The 18,922-nt window shown below is 41.0% G+C and overlaps 1 pseudogene; it reads left to right on the forward strand.

Moving 5' to 3' along the window:
- The first annotated feature begins 2,147 nt into the window (after positions 1-2,147).
- The window catches only part of LOC129519866 (tigger transposable element-derived protein 1-like), a 65,651-nt pseudogene continuing 48,876 nt past the window's right edge, over positions 2,148-18,922 (forward strand).

The raw sequence follows: 18,922 nt of genomic DNA on the forward strand, positions 1-18,922 counted from the left end.
AAGAGATTCAACATTTCAATGACACTAGATACCAAGAACATATTTTATTTGTGTATGCTTCCATCTTTCCCAGAAAGGATTCTCAGTGGCTTCCAACTGTACATGCAACATCACAAAGTAGTATGGGGAAAGTTAATAGGAAAACAAGACAGGATATTCAATAGAACTTGGTGTAAGGCTAGAATGCACAGCACCATGACCTGCATTCCAGAAAAAGAAACCAATATTTGACTCTGAGTTTCCTAAGGAAATTTTAACTGTTTTTTTTTTTCCCCCATTACTCACAATGCCCATGAAATAAAAATGAGCCCACTTTTCCGGAAGGGTAAAATATTCTTGGTACAAAGATCAAATTGGAATGTATCGCTGAGATCCTTATAAAGTGGATATTTGTAAAGAACAATACTTTTTTGTTCGTTTGTTGTTAATAATGAATGTCATTAGGGTTTGAAGTTATCATACCAATGCATAATTCTGAAAAAAAATATTTAGGTATCTGTAGAGCATCATTAAGCTTCCTAGCAATCTACTGATGTGGCTTTGTCCAGAGGTATATTTTGACGTTTCCAAATTCATGGACTGTATCTTTTATTTTTTAAAGATTTTATTTATTTATTTTAGAGAGAGAGAGAGCACAAGCAGGGAAGTGGCAGAGGAAGTGGCTTTGCAGGGAGTCTGATCCAGGGCTCCATCCTGGGCCCTGGAATCATGACCTGAGCCAGAGGTAGATGCCCAACAGACAGAGCCACCCAGGCTCCCCCATGGACTGTATCTTTTAAATAACCCTTTGTATAGAGATTATCTTAATTGGTGTTCTGGTAAATATTGAGTTGAGTTTAAGAGCATATCCTGTGGCATTAAAAAAACAGAGTAGCTCCTTTTAACTAGTTGAAATCACACTTCTGTGATTCGGGAGTGGACAGCATCCTTTTGTGGATGCAGAGTTCTGGAGGGACCTAATAAGGATACAGTTCTGATTAGAAGGGTGCCCACTTCTTTCTGCGGCAAAGCCTAGGGAACAGGACAGTATTAACTTCTGAGCTGAGAAATCAGTGATCAAGTCCTCTAATTCCACTCTCATAGAGAGAATGAAATAGTGATGAGCTTAAAAACCATTAAGGCAGATGTTATCTTGACACCAGACTCAGTCAAAATGGAATTTAAAGGCTTCAAAAGAGAGCTGTGTCTGATGAGCTGCTGGTAAAAGTTTCAATTGAAGTAACTCAATCAGTAACTAGTTTGGTATCTCTTATTGATGACACTGAGAAAAGACATGGTTTGGATACAAAGATAAGTTGAAATCATAAAAAGGATGGTCTGAAGAAAGATTTTAAGCTGCAGGTAAGAGAAGGTACAGGGACCTGTGTGAAGGCTGTTTTTATCTTCTCTCTGAAGTAGGGGGTGAAGTTCCCCATGGAGCTAAGTAACTGCTGAACAGCTTACTGGCGTAAGATGTTGGTGTAAGATGGTATAAGATGGCACCAGGCCTTGGATGGTGTGGGAATGATTTGAAAAGAGAGAGAGATTTCTTAATGAATTAAATAGGGAAAGTTGGATCATAGTGGTTACCCTTTCCATCAAATTGTGATGTTCATGATCAGAAAATTTGATCACTGCTCAGAGTGATCCAAGTTTGGGGACTTGTTAGGATATAAAAGGATTTCAAAGAAATGAGGAAATCTAGAGGGCATTAAAGGACAGGTTGGGAAAGTCTGACCAAATGATGAAACTAGAAAGGAAGGCACATGAGGATAGAGGAGACAAAAAGCTCTAGGAGACAATGGAGAAGTATCTAGAGATTGAACATTCAGTGACCACAAATAGGGTGGTGTGAAAGAGGCTTCAAATAAGAAGTTGTACTCAAAATTGATGAACCACCTCAAAAAATTCAAATGAGTTAATACCAATGAAAGTTCACTATGTAAAACTGTATGCATTACAGATTATTACTCATTACAATGTTTTTTGAAATGATGATGATGTAGATGATAGTGATGATAGTGGTGACGGATAGTGATAATGATGTGGTGATAGTGATGGTGGTGATAATGGTTGTGATAGTTGTGGTGGTAATGATGATGATAATGATGGTAGTAATGGTGGTGGTGGTGATGATGGTGATGCTGATGATGATGGTGGCAGTGATGATGGTGGTAGTGATGATGATGATTGTGGTTGTGGCAGTGGTGATGATGGTGGTGGTGGCAGTGATGATGGTGGCAGGGATGATGATAATCTTGGTGGCAGAGACTGTGAGGTTTCTGGTATGATTAAGCTCTTCTTGGTGACTAAGGAGAAGATAAGTTCCCTCAATTGTTTTTTTGCCTCCATTTTTTTCATGTTTCCCCTCTTCCTGTATTCTTCTCTCTCGTTCCTGCCTTACTGTATGTATGGAGGATGGCTTTCCATCTATCTTCTTCTCTCCATCTTTACTGTCATTTCTGGGTCTAATGCACCATAATATCTCATCTAAACTACCACAACAATTTCCCAACAGTTCTCTCTGCCTCTAATCTTGACTTTCTTTCACTTTTATCTACCTCCACCTCCAAATTTATTCTCCACTTGGCAGCCAGAATGATCATGCAAGAATATAAATCATATTTTGTTACTTGGTGGCCTAAATCCCTTCATCTAGAAAACAAACAAACACCCAAAGCTAACTGCTTAGCATACCCTACCAAGCCCTTCATGATGAGGCCCACTTCTTTCTACAACCTCATTTTATGCCACTCTGCCCTTGACTGACTGCTAAGCTCTAGTAGTCAGTACTTAGAACAGCCACACTGTTACCTCTTTAGATTTCTGAACAGTCCTAGTGTTTATCAGCTCAGGGACCATTCAAAATAGTGACTGTTCTTTCTACTGCTGTAACATGCTCATATATATGTATACTAATATGTTATATAATTCTGTATAATTATATGTGTGATATAATTATATATTATATATACAATGAATGAGCAAAATGACAGGGAAATAAATACTCCTCTTTTCTGTATCAGCAATATGTTTCATAGTCATCTCTATTATTGTCTTTATTGACAGTAGATTACAATTTTATATTCTCATATCTGCCTCTCCACTAGAATCTTAGCTTCTTTAGGATTGGGACCATGCCTGATTTATTTCCATTTCTTCAGAACTGAGGATAGTGTCAGACGAATAGTATATATCTATAAATACCTGAAAAATAAAGTGAAAGTCACTGTAGTTGTGGGATCAATGGCCCATGAGATCAGGGCATCACAGGAAGGATCAGCTGGGTATTGTTAAAGATGCTAACGAGCAGCAACAAGGCAACTTAGAGTGGAGGCAATGTACTATGGAAATAAACTTATTATTGAGTTGATGAATCCACTTGTATTTACCCCAAGTGTGAATATCCTCTGTTTTACTGTATCCTCTGTCTTCCTTGACAACGTCTTGTGTATACTCTTCAGTCTGTTTAAAACTTTCTGAGACCAAGGGACAGGCAGAGAAATGACATTTTCTTTGCCAAGATCAATTTGAAGTCCTCAGCAGGAGCTCACATTAATCACCTTCTTAGAGGCTCTCTCTTTCTGCTGCTTAGAAAGACTATTGTCAAAGGCAAAGGGGCCAGGAACTTCATTGATTCCTTTCCCACAGTATATGAATAGGTTCTCTTTATCTAACTAAACAGGTGTATTGTCAAATATCCCTGTATTCAAACCCTAGTACTTTGAACAGCATGTGGTTCCCTTGACCCAGGACAACAAAAGCATGCAAATCTTGTCTCCAAGCTCATAGAGATGAAGCCAAGGTCACACATTCATTCCCCCATACGGGCCAATTAGCTTTCCTCTATTCACTGGACCAAAGGAGTCCCCATGGTTGAATATCTACTATGGGAAAAGCCTTGTGATAATCACGGAGAATGAAGAGATGAATGGCATCCTCTTTTCCTTGGAAAATGGAACAATACATTGGCGTGGCAGAGAAATGAATAAACCATCATAGTAAAGAGCATTTAAGGCTCTGATGGAAAGAAGGTATACAAGGAAATTTGAAATGAAATGAAGAAAAAGAGGGAGATTAGTGGTGTTGGAGAAGTTTCTTAAGGATAATTAACATTTGTGCTGGGTCCAAATGAATGAGGGTTCTCCATGTAAGTAGCACAAGAAGAACCTGCAGGGAAAGGGAATATGTTCTATGCTATAAATATGGACAAGGACTTGACCCTGAGCTGTAGGGAAACTAATAAGTGGGGCAAAAGATACTGAAGGTAAGCCTTGTCCATCTACCAACCTGCTGGGAACCTGCCCTTCAGAGAATGAGATAGTGCCAGCACCAGAGAGAGAAAGCAGGAATTAAATTTTAATTATCAAAACTGAACTACCACTCCGTAGCTCAATTGACCATTCCCAATACAGTTCGTTACTATAGAGAATAGAATAGAATAGAAGTGGGGAAAATAGAAGTGGGGAGAATGGTTGGACTGGAAGTGAATGATCACGACCCTTTGTCAAGAGTCAGCCTAGGGGGCAGCCCAGGTGGCTCTGTGGTTTAGCGCTGCTGTTAACCCAGGGCGTGATCCTGGAGACCCAGGATCCAGTCCCACGTCGGGGCTCCCTGCATGGAGCCTGCTTCTCCCTCTCCTGTGTCTCTGCCTCTCTCTCTCTCTGTCTCTCATGAATACATAAATAAAATCTTAAAAAAAAAAGAGTCAGCCTAGGATAGCATACTATTTCCTCACTTGCACCTTTAACCCAACTTGTGATTGGTATACAGAAACCAGAGAAGCAATCTCTAAAACTGGAAAACCTCTCTGGGAATGGAGGCTTTTGGCATATGATTGTATATGTGCTATCAGCCAAGTATTTGGTTTTTTAGAGGTTTGCCGTCAGAATAACTTCAAACATATTGTCTGTAGCTAATGTTGTCTGATTGCCACCAGTCTGAATTAAGGTGTGATATAAATATAAAATACATCATGAGTTTTGAAGATTAATATAAACAATGTAAAATATCTCCGTCATTGTAATATTGATTTCACATTGAAATAGCAGGCTTTTGGATAACTGGATTAAACAAAATAATAGTAAAATTAGTTTTTCCTATCTGCATTTTACTTTCATAAATGTGGCTTCTAGGAAAATTCAAATTACTTATGCAGCTTGCATTATATTTCTGCTGGACAGCACTGTCTGCGGGATTAAAGATGTGTTCCTTTAAGCCTCTAAATTTGTGGTAATCTGTTACAGCAGCACAGGAAATTAAGAGATGATCCCCTTTTTACAATGTGACATTGACAATCCTCCATCACATGTGGGATCCATGGTTCTTTCAGCAGAGAGTAGGCAGCATTTTGAGACCGCCTTGACCAATGGAATGACACTATGTGCCTCGCTCCAAGAGGCTGGGGCTCAGCCGTGTTAGAGAAAACCTCCACATGCTAGCCAATATCCACCACCAGATGGGCAAATAAGTGAGCCAACAGATGATTCCAGGCCCTGGCCTGAGAGTCTTCCAGGTGAGGCTCTACATAACATGGTATAAAGACCAGCCATCCCAGTGTGCCCTGTCTGAATTCCTCTGCCTTATTGCCTTTCTTTTTTGTGCACGAACGGTGAACTGTTTATAAGGTCTTAAAACCACTAGTAAGCAATCGCTGTAGCATTAAAAAAATAATCTAAATTGTCTACAATTCAAGTGTCCAGAAAACTGAAATGCTAAGTCCTTCTCAGAATCAGAGGTCCCAGATAATTCTGACACTATGTTTTTCTTTGTAAAACAGTCATTTCTATCTTTGGGTTTCCTCTGGGTGTCTGCTGACATCCTGGATGAGTTAGATGTATGTGGTCTCTCCCCCTCTCTGTAAGGCTGGTCACCATGTCCCGTCATTTCTTTCTCTGCTTCTCCATCCAAAGCAGCATTGCCTTAGTTCGGGTTGTCAGTACTATTCCCTTAGGTTATCACATTCACTTGCATCCTTTTCAGGTCCCCCAAAGCCCTGGAAAGCAGAGCTTACAGTGTTCACTGCAGGTGGTTTAGTGAGGGGAGCGATTCAGGGAAAGTGGAAGAGGGAAGCAGGGAAACCAGTAGAAGAGAGCACTATTGAGCTGGTCTTTGCTATGGGCAACTGGGGCTAGAGCCAGCTGGAACGTTCCAAGGAAGCAATCAGAGCATGACAAGGAATTACCCATCTAGGGGCTAGAAGAGGGAGCATTTATGCTCTGGCTTGCATCTTCCTTGGACTATTAGTTTCTGTAGACTCCCAGGGTGGGCATGCTTGAATGCCAGGTTGGTGGCTGCAGGGCTCCCAGCTTTGGCGACACAAAAGGTGTAGAGCAGAAAGTGAGGGCTGTGGTGGAGGCAGGCTGCACCTGCACCACGGTTCCTGCCCACAGCAAAGCCTCAATACGAGGTGGGCTGAGACGTGTCAGGTGGGGCATGAGAGACATCTAATATGCCTCTTGACGAATCTCCTTGTTTCTACACTAACTATGGTCACTCTGATAGCTTCTCATACGGTTTCCATAATTATCTTAACACTTCTAGTTATATTACTCTTCTGATTAAAAACTTGTGCCAACTCCTCGTTGCTTTGGCATACCATCTTAGGCAGCTGTTTGCCTGACCATCATCCTTTCCCTCTTCCAATATTTTATAGCTCTATGGAAGTATAAGTGACATGCATTAACTGCACATATTTCAAGCATAAATGTTGATAAATTTCGACATCTGGACATACCCAAGAAATAGTCAAGACAATGGATGTATCCATCACCTCCAAAGTTTCCTCTTGCCTTTTTGCAATTCCTCATCTCTACTCCTCCTCCCATAAGCAGGCAACCACTGATTTATCACTATAAATGAGTTTGCATCTTCTCGAAAGTTTTATAAGTGTGATCAGAGAGCATGCTATGAATTTTTTGCAGAGAGGGGGAGGTCTGGCTGCTTTCCTGCTTGATCTAGTTTTCTTTTAGGGATTCCTACTACTTCCAAACTCAATACGTGCCATATGGGTAGGACTGCTCACACTTTGAGGATGCAGAAATGAGAATATGAACTAGGATGGTTAAAAGAATACTGTGGTCCCTGAGCTCCACTGATTGGCTGAAAAATAGGCATGTGACCTAATCTGGGCTATAGATTAAAGCTAACAAACCATGAGTCCACATCATAGGTAGAGAAGTTTTTTTTTTTTTTTTCCTGGTGGAATTCTTCAACTGGGAGAATGTAACCTCGGCGTTGCAGATGCACACACTTTCACTCTGAGAGAAAGCCTACCTGAAAATGAAAACAAATTGGAAGAAACTAAACCAAGATATATAGGGAGACAGATTCCTTAAAAAAAAAAAAAGAGAGAGATGTTTATTTATTTGTTTATTTATTTGTTTATTTGAGAGGGGGGGCACGCAAGTAGGGAGAGTGGCAGAGGGAGAGGGAGAAGTAGAAGCATGCTCCCTGCTGACATGGGACTCAATCCCAGGACCCAGGGATCATGCCCTGAGCCAAAGGCAGACACTTAACTGACTGAGCCACCCAGGAGCCCTGGGAGACAGATTCCCGATGACATCATTTGGACACCTAGATCCAGCCATGCCTGAAAGCAGATATTCTGGACTTTTCAGTTACATGGGCCATTACTTTTTTTTTAATGCCTAAACTACTTCTGATTGTATTTCAGTCTCCAGTTGCACCTGACAGTCCCTAACAAATAGACATCATAATCTGGCCCTCTCCTTCCTTTTCAGACTTATCTCTTATCAGTCCCTACCATGCAGCTTATCATTTGATTTGTATCAAAATCTTTACCAATTTGGAACACACCAGGCAATTTTACGCCTCTCTTTCTTTGTACATACATTTTTATTCCCTTACATTATTTTATCTTTCCCACCAGAAATGCATTTCTGGTAGAGGAAAAAAAAGTGTCTTACTGGATATTTTAATCTGGTTGTTTATTATATCATTCATTTGAATAATACAGATGAGTGCCTCCTTTGTGCCAGGCACTATGCTAAGGGGAAAAATCCATGTTGGACAAGACTGGCTTTCTCTGCCTTCAGGGAAAGTATATTTAGTCAAGGACAATACTCAAATATCCCTGATTATCTTTTCCATAAAAGATTTAGTTTCATCTTGGAAAGCAATACATGAACACATGAATGAATTTAAAAATTGAATGACTAAGTGAAATTAAGGAAGATATTTTGGAAATAAAATCCTCGTAATTTACAATTTATTTCAGCAAGGGAGATTGATTTCAGACTCATGTAGATGTACAGGAAAGCTGGCATATGTGGTTTTAAACTCAAACCTGTATCCTGTGAATTCAAAGTCCCTTTACCTGGCTGCGCTACATTTTGTCTTTCTGTGAAATCTGGCCAGAAAATATTATTAAAAGTCATTTCAGGATGCAATGACTTAAATCACCACTCTTTTAAGACTACTTTAGAGGAAGAGTTGTATTTATTTTATTTATTTGTTTGACAATTATTGTGGTTAATATTGGAGAATCGGATCAACCATGAAGAGATGACTTAGATTCCCCTAATGACAGAAATAGAACTATTACTTGTTACAGCTACAATCGTGATTGAATCAGCTATCGATTGTCTGGCATATAACTTGGAACAGTTGATCCAATTGTAGACATTCTCCATAAGGCTCGATGATTCTCTCATGTCAGATTCCTCCCAAATCCTGCCCTCTTTAAAACCCAGACACAGAAACCTGACGGTAAGCCTTTGGCTGAAAGACTAACATGGTATTTAAAAAGTAAAAGACTTTGGTCTCTTTTGTCCAACAAAGTTCAAATTTCCCCTACAGCAATAAACACCTTATCTGAGAAGTACGCAGTATGGGCTAAAATCTTCAACCATGAAATTATATGACTCTACCTTGACCTCCGGTTTCTCTAGTGAATCTCACTCATAGCATACAAACAGCAGCTCTGGGCTGTTTCTCTGATCCGACTGGTGAATTGTGTAAATCTTGAGGAATGCAGGCTTCTACATAAAGGCACCTGGGTAACAGGGACATCTTTATCTGTCCTCGCTTACCCTAAGGATGACTGAGCAGCCCCAAGGGCTCATGCTGCATGATGTATGTGTCTGACCATCTTTCTGTCCATGCCTCCACCAGGCAAGAGACAGACTCCGTCTGGATGTGAAAGCCAGGGCCTTATGGCAGTGATAGGTAGTGGCTGGTAAGATGCTGTGTTGAAGCAAAACCACCCCCTACTTGTTCTGACCACTTGCTGTAATTAGAGATGGTTACCAGCCAGCCCCTGCAATATATGGCCTGATGGCTTGGTACTCAAAGTGTGGTCCATGGACCAGCAGTATCAGAATGATCATCTGGAGTTTATCAGAGAAGCTGAATTTCAACCCCTACCACAGAACTAATGAATCAGAATCTTCATTTTACCAGCCCTCAGGTGCTTCTTGCTCCTCTTAATGTTTGAGAGCTGTGGTCCAACGGGAGCTCTGTTATTCCCATCCCAAATCTTCTCATTCTAGATCTGATAACCATACCTTGAAGTCACTCCTTTTGGGGATTCAGCCCTCTCCATCTTCATGCCCATGGGTGAGAGGATTAGTTCCATTCTCTGAGGTCAGTGATTAGTTCAGGGATGAATATGTAAGTAATTGGGAAAGGAGGCACAGGCCCATGCTAACTGTTTGAACTATTGGAGGGTAAGATACTCTTTTACTTTTGGACTTGGATTTGGAGGATGCAAGCATGGAGCTGTCAGCTGCCAAGGGGCACCTTATAGAGGCTGATGATGAATCTACAATCAGAAATCAGAGCCAAGAGTGGGTAAAAGCAAATATTCATGCTATCATTTGAGCCCCTGGATCAAATATTGCCTGAAGCCCACCTCCATAGTTTTAGTAGCACAAAACAAATTCCTCTAAACTTTTTGTTACTATTGTGTGTGTGTGTGTGTGTGTGTGTAGATCAATATAGATAATATAGATATAAAGAGAGGGATTTATTTAAAGGAATTGGCTCACATGATTGTAGAGGTTGTCACATCTGAAATCTATATCGCAAGCTGGCAGCGTGGACATCCAGGTAAAAGTTGATGTTGTAGTCTTGAGTCTGAAGGCAGGAAACTAAGGCAGAATTTCTACATTGCAGCCTGGAGGGAGCATTCTTTCTCCTTCAGGAAAACCAGACTTTGCTCCTAGCCTTCAACTGATTGTACCAGGCCCACCCACATATGGAGGCTAACCAGCTTTAAAGTCAAATGAATGTTAATCACATCTAAAAATATATCTTTACCTGGGGCACCTGGGTGGCTTTGTTGGTTTAACCTGTTGGTTAAACCTCTGACTCTTGGTTTTGGCTCAGGTCATAATCTCAGGGTCGTGATCTCAAGGTTGTGAGATTGAGCCCTGCATCGGGCTCCAACTTCAACGTCAAGTCTGCTATTAGCCATCACAGTTGTGTTTTTCTGAACCCTACAAAGGAAAGAGAGTAGATGGCAGGGCTTAAAATCCCTGGGGAGGACTCCTCCACTCAGCTGAAATACATATCCTGAATTCTGCTTTCTTTAAAAGATTTGACTTTGTTCAAGAGAATCAGCAAAAGCAATTTAAACCCCATTTTGTTCTATGGAATTGAAAGAGCTCACAATTGGAAAACCTTAAGGTCTAACCAGAGTTTTCTAAATGTCAAGTATTTGCCTGTCACTAGAATGATTTTCTTTCTGTACTATGATCCCACAGTGTATAACCTCCACACCTATATGCATGATATTTTCCTTTAGTCATTGCGACTCTTCAATAATATAATTTATAGATAAAAGTGGTCTTTATATTATTGCCACAAATATAAATCCTGCATCAATTACCTTAAATATATAAATATATACATAAAGAAACACAGTGAGAACCAAATAATGTTTTAAAAGTCTTGCAAGATACTATTACCTGGGAAAGAGTCATCTAAGCATTTATTTCTCTTTTTCTTTAACATTTTAATTAAAAAATTTTTTTTGGAAGATTTAATTTATTTATTCATGAGAGACACAGAGAAAGAGGCAGAGACATAGGCAGAGGGAGAAGCAGGCTCCCTATGGGGAGCCCGATGTGGGACTCGATCCCTGGACCTCGAGATCATGACCTGAGCCAAAGACAGATGCTCAACCACTGAGCCACCCAGATGCCCCTTATTTCTCTTTTTTAACAAAGGAGTACAAAGCAAGTGTTAGCTATTAAAGACAAATGAGATGTTCTCCTTGACAGGATGTAAGAAACAAAATAAGCAAACAAAGAAAAAGAGAGACAAACCCCCAAACAGACTCTTAACTATAGAGAACAAACTGGTGGTGACCAGATGCGGGGAGAGGGATGGGCGATATATGTGATGGGGATGAAGAGTACATTTATTGTGATGAGCACAGAGTCATGTATGGAATAGTTGAATCACTGTATTGTAAACCTGAAACTCATACAACACTGTGTGTTAGTTATACCTGAATAAGAAAGAAAAGAGTTTTCCATGAAAACATTGGAATAATAGACAAGAAATTGAAAAGCAATAGTCTCTATCCTGCTTCATCTGATGTTACTTAATGGTGTGTCTGTGTAACATCTACCATTGCCAACTGAGGCATGTGCCCCATCCTTTGGGAAACACTAATTCCAATCTAATGCCAATTGTGTGATTTCCAACTACTGTAATCTTAAGGCAGTACTGAGACTTCACCTGGACTTTTCCGGGTATGAGAAAGCCATTACCTACCGGGACAGATCGTGTCATCGGATAGGGATGTAAATGAGAAAACTCTACCTTTTGCTGAGCTGAACAACTCCTGTAGTTTCTACCAACTGATGATCATAATGCCACCTCCTTGGGACACAGAAACTCTGACTCTACACCACCCGAATTCTGTGCGCCAGCCTTCCAGAGAGCTGAAGAAAGCTTCTGTGGAGAGTAGACTCATCTTTCTTTGTATCTTCTATGTACAAGAACTGTATGAGTCAAGTCCCAAACTTGACTTCAAAGGCCCAAACTGTGATGGGGGAAATGATGCTTTGGGAACAGTGGAATGACATCTAAATTCAAGATGGGGAGCGCCCGGGTGGTTCAGTCAGTTGCGGGTCTGACTTGGTTTCAGTTTAGGTCATGATTCTCAGGGTAGTGAGATTGAGTCCTGCATCGAGCTCTGTGCTCAGGGCGGAGTCCCTTGAGATTCTCTCCTTCTCCTGCTGTCCCTCCTCCCATTCTTTCCCTTTCTCTCTCCCTCTCTCAAATAAATAAAATATTAAATTCAGGATGGACATGCCCACCTGATTAAACTTCACTTCAACCACTCTCTGGGTCACGATGTTCCAGCCACACTGGCTTTTTCTCTATTTGTTTTTATACGTACCAACTTGGTCCTGCTGCAGGATATTTCCACTCTCTGCTTTTACTGCCCGGAAAGATACTTTCCAGTTCTTTCACATAATTTCCTTCTTATTGGTTAAATTCCATTCCCAATGTCATTTCTTTGGAAAGGCTTTCTTTGAATAACCAAAATCAAGACTTGCTGATCCCACAAGGCTTTCTACCCAATTGACCCTATTTATTTGCTTCATAACACATACCTCTCCCAAATAATCTGGTTGGTTTACTTGGTTTTATCTAAAATGCCAGCTACAAGCTGGGAGGGAACTCACTGCTTTCGAATACTTAGAGAAATGCTGGAAAATGTGTTTAGTAAGTATTTTGTTCCACGCACAGATGAAATCAAGGTGTAGCATGGCTGTTTTCAAATTTGAAAGACTTATTCCCTATACTTTTTAAATTGAAAGTAATAAGGGAATTCTTGAGTACTGCAAACTGTCTTGCCACTCTCTCCTGAATTTACTCCTATTCGTTCCTTTCACTTTTCTTGTGCTTTGTGCAAAACTGAATCTTCTACGTGTGGTCTGACCCTGTTGGGGAGGCAGATAGCCTTCCTTATTCTTGGTGCTTTACTTCTATTAATAGAGTCTACAGCCACATGAGGTTTTTTGGCAGCCTCATTATTCTTGCAATACTTATAAGCTTAATGCAAAAAAAAAAAAGGCTGAGTTAATAAATGTATGTTTCTGCTAAGCCACATGTCCTTGGGCAGCTGGCTTTTTAATACAAATTCAGAGCCTTGCATTCATCCTTGTTAAACTTCGTCACATCGTCTGACAGGTGTTTGTGTCATCTTTGTGTCTTCCAGGCTGTGACTTTATTTAGGTTCTGGAAGGCTGTGTAAGAGGTGATTTGCAGAGTTGCTTCACTGCAAGCAAAGGTTGAGTGACAACTGAATATATTGAGCTTCCCTTTCTCTGGATCCGGTGTGAGCCTGAGCCTAGGCAAGGAAAAATGAAACACCATGGAAATATGTATTTTTCTAAAATCACAATAAAGGGGCTCCTGGGTGGCTCAGTTGGTCAAGCCTTTGGTTTTCGATTTCAGCTCAGGTCATTGTGATCCCAGAGTCCTGAGATCCAGCCTCACATGGGGCTCTACACTCAGTGGGGAGTCTGCTTCTCTCTCTCTTTCCCTCTCCCTCAGACCTCCCCTCTCTCACTCTTTCTCTTTCTACCATTTCTCTCAAATAAACCAATGTTTAAAAATTAAAAAAAAAATTTAAAAATCATGGTAAAAATAGACATTGGCCATTTTGGTTATCTGTTATTGTGTAACAAATCACACCAAAACATAGTTGCACAAAACAACAATGCATTATTTCCCAAAGTTCTGTGATCAGATATTTCCTCTGCTTCATGTGGTGTTGACCTGGGCACCACAGGAGAGCTAGAGGTTCCAAAATGGCTTTACTCATATGGTGAGCAGTTGGTGTTGGATGCTGTTTGGGACGCCAGCTGAGCTCAGGATGGAGACTGTTTTGCAATGTGTGGACCTCTGCACCTGGCCACTTGGCTTCTTCTGGGTGTGGAGACTGGGTACCAAGGTCAGTGTTCCCAGGTATGTGTGAAGGCTGTAACCCTCTTCAGCTCCAGCCTTGGAAATTGCATAGTGCTCTCCTCCCATTGCTTTAAAAATTATCTATCTATCTATCTATCTATCTATCTATCTATCTATCTATCTACATACACAGATATATAAGCATATTTATTTATCCATCTATAAAAACATATTTATTTATTTAAAAGTTTATTTTATACTCTGCCTTTTTTTTCATTTAAAATATTTTTCAGGAGCATCATTCACTCTATGCCATCAAACATTCAATCATTACATTATTTTAATGCCCTGTACCATAATTTACCCATTCTCTGATGTTGGACATCTACATTGTTTCTGATTTGTCACTGCCACAAATATCCTTCAGGATCACATTGAAAAGGCCATGTGGGATGGGAACATTGGCTTGGCAATCCTTGGAAGCCAGATCTAGCATGGTCTGCCCTAGAGCCACAGTTTATATTCCCCCTGGCATGCAAACTATAGTCCTTTCCTCCCAAGGCTGCTGATATTCCCATCCTGTTATGGCATCAGGCTCAGCCTCAAGGTTCAAAATCTTGTTTTCTAAATCTAAGTGAGGATCTTTGGGTGCAGTTCCTCAGATGGGGAGGCCTGTGGGTCAGAAGGACCATCCATCTGCCTCTACATGCTCAACATAAAGCAGACACAAGCATGCGGTGATCAGGGAGGCTGGGGGTACTCGCTGGCCCATAGCAATTCTGAAATCCAGTGTGCTTATTATTAATTCTCCTTGCTCTGCAGGCAGAGAGTGCATATTGATTAGGGCCCGTTGGGAGATCTTTCTCAGTAGCTTTTGGCTCTGCTGTCCTCACTCTGGAATTTGCCTTTTGAGTGATTTTTTTTTTCCTGTTCTGTTAGAAATGGCTTATATTTATAGCTGGTGCTGAATTGTTCCTTATGCTCACTCTTAAGTCATCAAAATTTGAGGGACCATGGCTCTTTTCATTTTGAAATGTCTCCATCTCTTTAAGAATTTTTTTAACTGAAGTATAGGTGACACACAATGTGACATTAGTTTCAAGTGTACCAGATAGCTATTTAACAACCCTGTGCATTGTGATGTGCTCACCACAAGGGAGCTACCACCTGTCCACATACAGTGCAGATTATTACAATTCACTGACTCTATTTCCTATGCTGTGCCTTTCATACCTTCACTCATTTTTGCCAGTCCATCTCTGTCTCTTATAGTTCAAGATGATGTCACTCCCATTTGTCCAATTTTCTTTTAAAACTTTGTCGTTTCCTGTGAATCTTGTTGGGGTTCCCACTACTAGACAAAAAAACACATCCACAGATCACTCTCTGGGGTGTAGCCAAGATCCTGTAGCACAACACTCTTGACTTTCTTTGAAATCCTTTTGTCTAGCGATGAGGTCTAGGAGATACCTCTTTACATTTTCTGAGGCCCTAACAAAGAATGTTAACAGCCATACCCTTTACTTGATCTTGACCCGAGGCTGTTTTAGGGGCAATGCCCTGGATTTGATCTTTGTTTCAAGTTTTTATTTACTTTGAGATGTTCTTACTCCTTAGAGAAGCTGAGTGATAGAAACAATTTTGTTTTCTAAGCTGGCAAGTTGAAAATATTTTTTTCTAATTTCTGCTTGACTATTTCCTTTTTCAGACCATCTTTCTTTCTCCCATTTATCACAGGAAGCTAAAAAAAAAAGCTATTTGGTACTTTCAACATTATTCTGGAAATCTCCTTAGTCAGATCTGTAAATGTATCATGCATGCTTTTTATCTGTTGCTTTACTGTGGGTCAGGTGTTGCCCAATGAAATGCCATTATGTAACTCAGGTCCCCTTTTCTCAAACCTCCAATAACAATTTGCTCACTGCTTTTCCAGCCTTGTTAGTGGTCTCCTTGGTGCTCTTCAGCCTATGCTGTCTCCCAAGGCCACAGCTGATGACACGTGTTTTAGGTTTTGCTGCACAGGATATGATATCTGGTTCTAATTTCTGTTTTGGTTATCTCTCGCTGTGTAAACTCCACCCCAAATTTTATGTCTTAAACCAACAATTTACTATTCTCATGACCTTGTGGGTTTTCAAGTGGCATTCCTGATTCAAATGCTATCAGTGAATGTTCTGGGAAAGCTGAGAGGTCCAACACAGCCTCACTTGCGTGGCAGCAATTGGTGTTGGATGTTGCTGGGAGTTCATCTAGGGATGTGGGCTGGGATCTTGCTTTTCTTCCATTTCAGGCTCCTCGTGGCTGATTTTAGCTTCCTCAGTGTGGAGGCTGGGTTCCAAAAAGTTGTGTTCCAAGAGATGAAGATGGAAGTTGATCTGGTCTTGACATTCCATAGCTATCTTCTACCACACTCTATTGGTCAAAGCAGCTCACAGGAGAAACCCAGATTTGAGCAAAGGGCACATGGAAAGATCCCATTGCAAAAGAGTACATGGAGGAAGCCTTGCTGGGCTACCCTTTTTGGAAATACAGCATGGCTCATTCCCATGGCTCCCATTGTGTCCCAGCCTCCGTTCTAAGGGTTGCCAATGTAATCCTAAGCCATTAGACCCTCAAATCCCTGTGAGGTAGACGAATGTTATCTTCATTCTACTGGTGAGAAATGGAGACACAGGGAGAGTAATTAATACGACAACGTTTAACAGAGTTAGTAAGTTGTAGAGATGGGTACTGAACTCAGGCAGATCTGATCTGGCTTCTGAGCCCAGGCACTCAACTTCCACAGCCTTTGTATTAGTCTTCTTGGGCTGCTGTTGACAATATCACACCGACAGGGTAGCTTAAACAACAGAAATTTACTTTCTCAAAATTCTGGAGGCCGAGACTATAAGATTAAGGTGCCAGACAATTTGGTTTCTGGCAAGAGTTCCCTTCTTTGCTTGCAGATGGCCTCATTCTCACTGTGCCCTCACATGGTAGAGAGAGTGAGCCCTCTGGTACCTCTTCTTATATCAATTCTATAGGGTCCGACCTCACTTACCCTAAATTATGACCTCATTTAGCCTAAATTACATCCATAAAGGTCCTATCTCTAAATATAGTCACACTGGGGGTTAGCGCTTCAACATATGAATTCCAGGCACATGCAGTTTGGTCCATATGACTCTTCTGTTTATTCTGATAGAATTTTATCCTTAAGGGATCAGCCCTCTCAAAGGGTATAAGAAACCATCCTAAGGACAGCACACCTCTTGTTTACACAGTACTAATTTATTCATGTGCTTATTCATCCAGACTTTCCCTAAGTCTGCTAATTGCCAGCCACTGTTGTAGACACTGGCTATATAATGATGAATAAATTAAAAATTATTCTTGCTTTCTATTTTTAAAAGATTTTATTTATTTATTTGAGACAGAGAGAGAATGTGAGAGCACACGAGGTTGGGGGAAGAGGCAGAGGCAGAGGAGAAACAGACTCCCAGCTGAGCGGGGAGCCCCATGTGGGGCTCGATCTCAGGACCCTGAGGTCATGACCTGAGTCGAAGGCAGATGCTCAACTGACTGAGCCACCCAAGTGCCCATGTTCTTGCTTTCAAGCATCTTACAATATGTGGTAGGAAAATAGCTATTGTGTATTTTAAATAATCATTGTTACAGTTTTCCTGTGTACTTCAAAGGAGCAATACTATGCACCTGGATGAGAGCTTTTAATAACAAGGTGGCTTGGGATTTGGCCCACGGTCCCCAACATTTAAATATTTTCCACTTAAAACAACGATTTAAAGGATGGTACAAATGTCATGCCCTTTCTTCCTCAGCAAATTCCTTCCTCACGAGCATGTAATGCTCTTACTTCTCCAGCCATTGGGGCAATCAGGTGTCAGTCCAGGCTGAGCCTCTTCGACAGCAGGCAGAGGAAATTGTGCCCACCCTCTTGGCCAAGGACAGGGTGTCCACTGGCCCACAGTGGCAAGTGAGATGCCCTGTCTTTATTCACTTCTCTAAGTCTCCCTTTCTTTCTGATTGTCCTTAGTACAAATTGCTTGTGACTCTGCTGACAGGTAGATTGAATTAAGTTTGAGAATCCACAGAAGTCTTCCTTGGGGAAATGACATTTAAGAATAAGGTGAGAGGGACACCTGGGTGGCTCAGCAATTGAGCATCTGCCTTTGGCTCAGGGTGTGATATCGGATTCCTGTGATCGAGTCCCTGATTGGGATCCCTGCATGGAGCCTGCTTCTCCTCCCTCTGCCTGTGTCCCTGCCTCTCTTTCTGTGTGTCTCATCAGTAAATAAATAAAATCTTTAAAAAAAAAAAGAAAAGAAAAAGGTGAGAAACTTCATGGGTGTGCTGGGCATCCACACATAACTGCTATGCCAGTTATCTCTGTTTGGTGCCCCTATTAAGAAATGTAGGTCTAGTGGAGGTGATTATAATGTAGCCTCTGTTTTCTGAAGCTCGACTTGAATCCTTTCCCTGAACGCAGTCCATGGGAGGTGTGTGACATTAAATAAATTACTCGATGACTCTGGGCTTTGTTTCATTTTCCGTAAAATAAGAAATAGGTGACACCATTGAGAATCATTGTAAGATCAAAGAGCTAACACTGGGACACCTGGTGGCTCAGTGGTGGAGCATCTATCTGCCTTCTACTCAGGGCGTGATCCTCGGGTCCTGGGATCCAGTCCCACACGGGGCTCCCTGCAGGGAGCCTGCTTCTCCCTCTGCCTGTGTCTCTGCCTCTCTCTGTGTGTCTCTCATGAATAAATAATAAAATCTTAAAAAAAAAAAAAGAAAAAAACAAAGAGCTAACACTGACCACAGTGCTTGGCACCAAAAACAGAGCTCAATGTTGACAGTTTTTTGCTAGATTATCAGTAATCTTGCTTGAGTCAGGAGAAGGGAAGATTTGGGGGGGGGGGGGAAACAAGCCTTTGTTTTATTTAATTCATTTACTTATTCATTTGCATGTAGTATGCCTTTAATTACTTACAGTGATAGGCTTTGTGCAGAAAGAATTAATGCAACAGGTCGGGTTTGCAAATTCCAG

The sequence above is a fragment of the Nyctereutes procyonoides genome, unplaced genomic scaffold (genome assembly GCF_905146905.1).
Source record: "Nyctereutes procyonoides isolate TBG_1078 unplaced genomic scaffold, NYPRO_anot_genome, whole genome shotgun sequence".
Classification (NCBI taxonomy): Eukaryota; Metazoa; Chordata; class Mammalia; order Carnivora; family Canidae; genus Nyctereutes; species Nyctereutes procyonoides.